Here is a 6,000-nt window from a genome sequence, read left to right as displayed (position 1 = left end):
GTATCATATTAAAGAAGTTCTCATACCAATTTAAAATGGGATAAACTTCTCATTTGACAGGAAAAAGCTATATATTAATTTCAAGAAGAAAAGAATTCAAAAAATCATATTAAAGTTTATACTTCATAAATTTTGTTAGTTGACTGAGGAAAATAATTTCTGAGAGAATAGACTTTTGATTGGACAGAAGAACGTTCTTAATGAAAATAAAGAGCATAAATTAAGTGATAAATGCTGGATCAGTAGCTAAAATGAATGATAAAATTGGAGATGTTTATACAAGTTATAAAACATGAACTCTGGAAGCAGGCTTTGTTGATTTCAATATCAATTTTTCTAACTATGAGGTGTATGACTTTAGGCAAGTTACTAAATCTATTTCCCTCATTGTTCCACCTGTAAAAAAAGAAAACAATAACAGTATGGATTTTATATGGTGGTACTTAGGCACTTAGAATAGTGGTTAGCATAAAGCAAGATCTAAATAAGTGGTAGTTCCTGTCGCTGCTGTTATTTTCAAAGAAGTGTGTTCAGAGTGGGCAACTAAGACAGATGCTGGAAGATGACTGGGAAATGGAAGAGTGAATGTAATAAAAGTGGAAATCAATTAAATATTTGCCTATCTCATAAGTAAGTGAAAAAAATCCATTGGCAAATTCAGGTCATTTGTCACACACACACTCACACTTCTGCATAAATCAGTACATGTTTAAAACATGAGAAAAAAATAGAGGTATATTTTAAAAGTATATAGAATTATTTTAAGAAGTCAAAACAAATTTTTTTAAAAAGGAAAATTTGAAATAAAGCTAAAAACATCTAAAATATGCAAAATATGTATGTTTTATAATATGTAGATATGCATGAAAATTTAATTCTCTATTGACTTTGATAAAGTATTTGTGTTTAAGGTACAAGATAGTTGCTGCTACTTATTTTATTTTTCACTATCCTATCCTTTGTTGTTATCTTACTAAAAATGTAAGACTCAGACAAGTCATTTTCAGACCCTTGCTCAAAATCACTCAAAAGAATGTTTTCTCTTCCTTCCTTAAACAAGAACATTTAACAAATCTTGTTACCGGAACAAATGTTCAGAGAGGGAATGAGGAGAAAGTCAGTGGAGCAGGGGGTGGGGGGTAAGAGTATTGAGAGGCAAACAGAGGTGACTTCAAACAAATTTAAACTAAATCTGCACATAATACAATAGAAACATTTTCAATCCCTGGGAAGATTGCAAATGAATCCAGAACAGCGGACAATGAAAACAGCTTTGGAGTTAACAATGCATTGGGTAAAATGAATACTCATGCTATCAATCAAAGGGCAACAGAAAAAAAAATTACTTTTTAAAAAAAATTTTATTATTATTATACTTTAATTTTTAGGGTACATGTGCACAACATGCAGGTTAGTTACATATGTATACATGTGCCATATTGGTGTGCTGCACCCATTAACTCGTCATTTAGCATTAGGTATATCTCCTAATGCTATCCCTCCCCAGTCCCTCCACCCCACAACAGTCCCCAGTGTGTGATGTTCCCCTTCCTGTGTCCCTCTTTGTTGGTGGGACTGTAAACTAGTTCAATCATTGTGGAAGTCAGTGTGTCGATTCCTCAGGGATCTAGAACTAGAAATACCATTTGACCCAGCCGTCCCATTACTGGGTATATACCCAAAGGATTATAAATCATGCTGCTGTAAAGACACATGCACACGTATGTTTATTGCGGCACTATTCACAATAGCAAAGACTTGGAACCAACCCAAATGTCCACAATGATAGACTGGATTAAGAAAATGTGGCACATATACACCATGGAATACTATGCAGCCATAAAAAATGATGAGTTCATGTCCTTTGCAGGGACATGGATGAAGCTGGAAACCATCATTCTCAGCAAACTATTGCAAGGACAAAAAACCAAACACTGCATGTTCTCACTCATAGGTGGGAAATGAACAATGAGAAAAAAAATTTCTGTAAGCAAATGAAACTTTGCTTGAAATGAAAGCTTTTCAAGGTAATTAACATGAAATTAAAATGCTCTAAACAAGAGCAAGGCCTTTACCATTTCTGAAAAGTTAAATAAAGAGGTGTTTAAACAAGTACTTAATTTGAGATTTCATTTCTGTTTAGTATGATCTTTGTTGGAAGCATTTAAAATAGCATCTCATGGAGAAAGAGAGCCTTACGTGAGTGCTGTATTGAGCTACAAAATGGGAGGAAGGCGTAGGAAATGGTACACTCATAGCTAGAAATGTGATGCTGTGGTACTTTCATGTATGAATGGACAAGTTCTGTTACATTCCTTGTAAAATATTGTTGACTTCTGATTTTACTGTTATCATAAGCTCACCTACATATATTCTTAATGGTTATTTAATGGACATTTAACTAATTGTTTTAACTAATTGTTATTTAACTAATTGTTGTTTCTAGAAATTGTTTGTGTGTGTGTGTGTGTGTGTGTGTGTGTGTGTGTGTGTAATTTCAGGTGGGTCTTCTATTCCGAATCTAAAGGAAACATGTTTGCTATTTGTCAAAAAAAAAAAAAGAAAAAAAACTGTGAAAAACATATGCATTTGAAAATTTGGGACTGTAGTGCTCCTTAAAAAAGCCAAATGATGAATGAGATGTCTTAACAACACGTCCAAGGTGAAATGACCAAAGACAGCTTAATTAAAATTCACAGAAAAAGATAAACAAAAGACTTGCTTAAAAATAAATAATAAAAACAAAAGTTTTTTAAACTGTCACTTAACATAGACCACTAGTTAGACTAATAAAGAAGAAAAGAGAGAAGATTCAAATAAACACTTTCAGAAATGACAAGAAGGATACTATCACTGATCCCACAAAAATACAAACAAGCATCAGCGAATATTATAAACACCTTTATGCAAATAAACTAGAAAATCTAGAAAGAAATGGATAAATTCCTGGACATATACATCCTCCCAAGATTGAACCAGGAGGAAGTTGAATCCCTGAATAGACCAATAACAAGTTCTGAAATGGAGGCAGTAATAAATAGTAAAGGTCTAATTCCAGAATCTATAATGAACTTAAACAAATTTACAACAACAACAAAAAAACCAACCACATTAAAAAGTAGGCAAAGCACATGAACAGACACTACTCAAAAGGAGGCATACATGTGGCCAACAAACATATGAAAAAAGCTCAACATCACTAATCATTAGAGAAATGCAAATGAAAGCCACAATGAGATACCATCTCACATCAGTCAGAATGGCTACTATTAAGAAGTTAAGAAATAACAAATGCTGGTGAGGTTGTGGAGAAATAGGAACACTTTTATACCCTTGGTGGAAATGTAAGTAAATTAGTTCGACCATTGCGGAAGACAGTGTGGTGATTCCTCAAAGATTTATTACCAGAAATATCATTTGACCCAGCAATCCCATTACTGGGTATATATCCAAAGGAATATAAATCATTCTGTTATAAAGATATATGCACATGTATGTTCATTGCAGCACAATTCACAATGGCAAAGACATGGAATCAACCCAAATGCCCATTAACAATAGACTGGATTTAAAAATATGGCACATGTACACCATGGAATACTATGCAGCCATAAAAAGAAATGAGATCATGTCCTTTGCAGGTACATGGATTAAGCTGGAAGCCATTATCCTCAGCATCCTAACACAGGGTTAGAAAACCAAACACCACATGTTCTCATGTATAAGTGGGAGCTAAACAATGAGAACAACTGGACACAGAAAGGGGAAAAATATACACTGGGTCCTGTTGGGGGAGGGCGGGATGGGAGAGAGCATCAAGAATAATAGCTAATGCATGCCAGGCTTAATACCTAGGTGATGGGTTGATAGGTGCAGCAAACCACCATGGAACAGGTTTACCTATGCAACAAACCTGAACATCCTGCACATGTACCCAAGAACTTAAAAAAAAAGAGTCACTTGCATACACCCCCAATCAGCTCTATAATAAAAAGTACATACATGTATTCATATACTTATATACCTATCAATCTCTCCATATACACTAATCTATCTGTCTGTCTTCTTATCCATCGACCTACCTATGTATCTACAAAATCTCTGATTTGACTCACTGGTAGGACTTCACTAGGATGTTTTGGCAAGCCAGTGAGTATAATTTGGTTGTTAAAATGTGTTGTCATGTTCCCAATTCATCAGATGGAGATATGCATTACAAAACATTTGGACACTCTATGGAGTGGAATACAGGGTAAGTACTTTCTGAATTTGGCTGATACATTTGATCAAAATATAGTACATTTTAATATAAAATACTTAAAACATACCTGTCCTATTCTTACAAAAGATTGGAGTTGGTTCAAAGTAAAAAGCAAAAATTAAAATAAATATTCATACATCAAATAAGTTGAAAAAATGAATATGAAATACAGATTATGTTCTAAATTTCTAAAATTCCTTATTAAGACCAATTTGTAAATTATGATTTTTCTCCTCCATCTTTAGTGGTTGAAAAATTGAAGAAAAAATATGTTAACATTTCTTTACTGAGAAAATATTTTGTGACTACACCAATCCTCACCTATTTTAAATCCTTACTGTTAACATTGGTATGATGGAAGAGACCTCCATTATAGTGTGCTATGCTATGTGTTACTTTTACTTGAATTTGGGACACAGATGATACAATAGTTCTTACTTGTTTGGTGCTTATTATATGCCAGATGCTTTTATATGAACTTTGACTATTGAAATCCATATAATTCTCTCAAACAACCTGTGAAATTTACACTAGTATTTTCTTCACTTTGTAAAACCTGAGGTCCAGGGAGTTTTAGGTTATAACAGTATGTGAAGAAAATATTCAAACCCTATAGAGCAGTGATATTAACCACACTACTACAGTTAGTTTGTGGATATATCATGGATTGAGATATTTATGTGAAATGTTATAACCATACATAATAGATTACAAATACAAAACAGTACTTCTTGTCACTAAATCAGGCAATTATTACTTACTGAATAAGCCTTATGCTCCCAGGTAAATATTAAGTTATGTAATGGAAGGTACCCTAATACTTATTAAAATGATGGTGCTCTGTATTACTATTATTCTACTTGTATACTTTGAACATATATTAGAAGGGAAGTTACTTCTGTTTCAACCAATGCAGAGAAAAACCTATATTAAATATTTATTTCTTGTTTTCCTATTTTAGTATCCCAGGATTATAGTTTAGTCCAGAAGAAGGTTGGTCAAGTTTATATAACTTCAATAGTAGATATCAGGCAATTTTCTTAGTTATCTATGTAAACTATAACTCACTACAGTAATGGCAAGTTCTTTGTGAATTTCAGTCCACCTGGTAATTTGCATTTGCTTTTGTTGCTATTCTGGTTTGACATACCACAGTGATTACAACATGCGTCCTGGGAAGCTGTGTGAGATTTGGCAAATTTGTAACTGTTATGGTTCAGTTTTCTCATCTCTTAAATGGAGATGAAAGAATGCGCTCATGGGGCAGTAGGGAGGAATTAATGAAATCCTGTATGTAACACACTGTTGCTGGATAGGAGTATTTAATAAACAACTATCATTAATAATTATATTTCTATTCTTCTTTTTTGTTTATAAGCAATATTTGATATATCAGATATCTATCTTGTATTTGTAGCATTGGATTTCTCCAGAACTTGCCTCTTTCAGTCCTTGTCATTCACACTTTGAACAGGCATAAAGCATTTACTGTGTTCTAGGCTTGTGTGCTAAGTGCTTAATATACAAAATTCTCACCTGGCCATCTTTGCTTTACTGTATTTGATTTACTGGTTAAATTATGATTCAGACTAGACTGATATATTACAGAGACTCTCAGAAAAAAGTTTTCTAGAAAATAAGAACAGGACATTAATCTTTCTTTCTTTTTTTTGAGACAGAGTCTCTGTCTGTCGCCCAGGCTGGATTGCAGTGGCGATCTCAGCTCACTGCAAGCTCTG

The sequence above is a fragment of the Pan paniscus genome, chromosome 8 (genome assembly GCF_029289425.2).
Source record: "Pan paniscus chromosome 8, NHGRI_mPanPan1-v2.0_pri, whole genome shotgun sequence".
Lineage (NCBI taxonomy): Eukaryota > Metazoa > Chordata > Mammalia > Primates > Hominidae > Pan > Pan paniscus.
The sequence above is the reverse complement of the archived record's forward strand: the minus strand, read 5'-3'. Positions refer to the sequence as shown.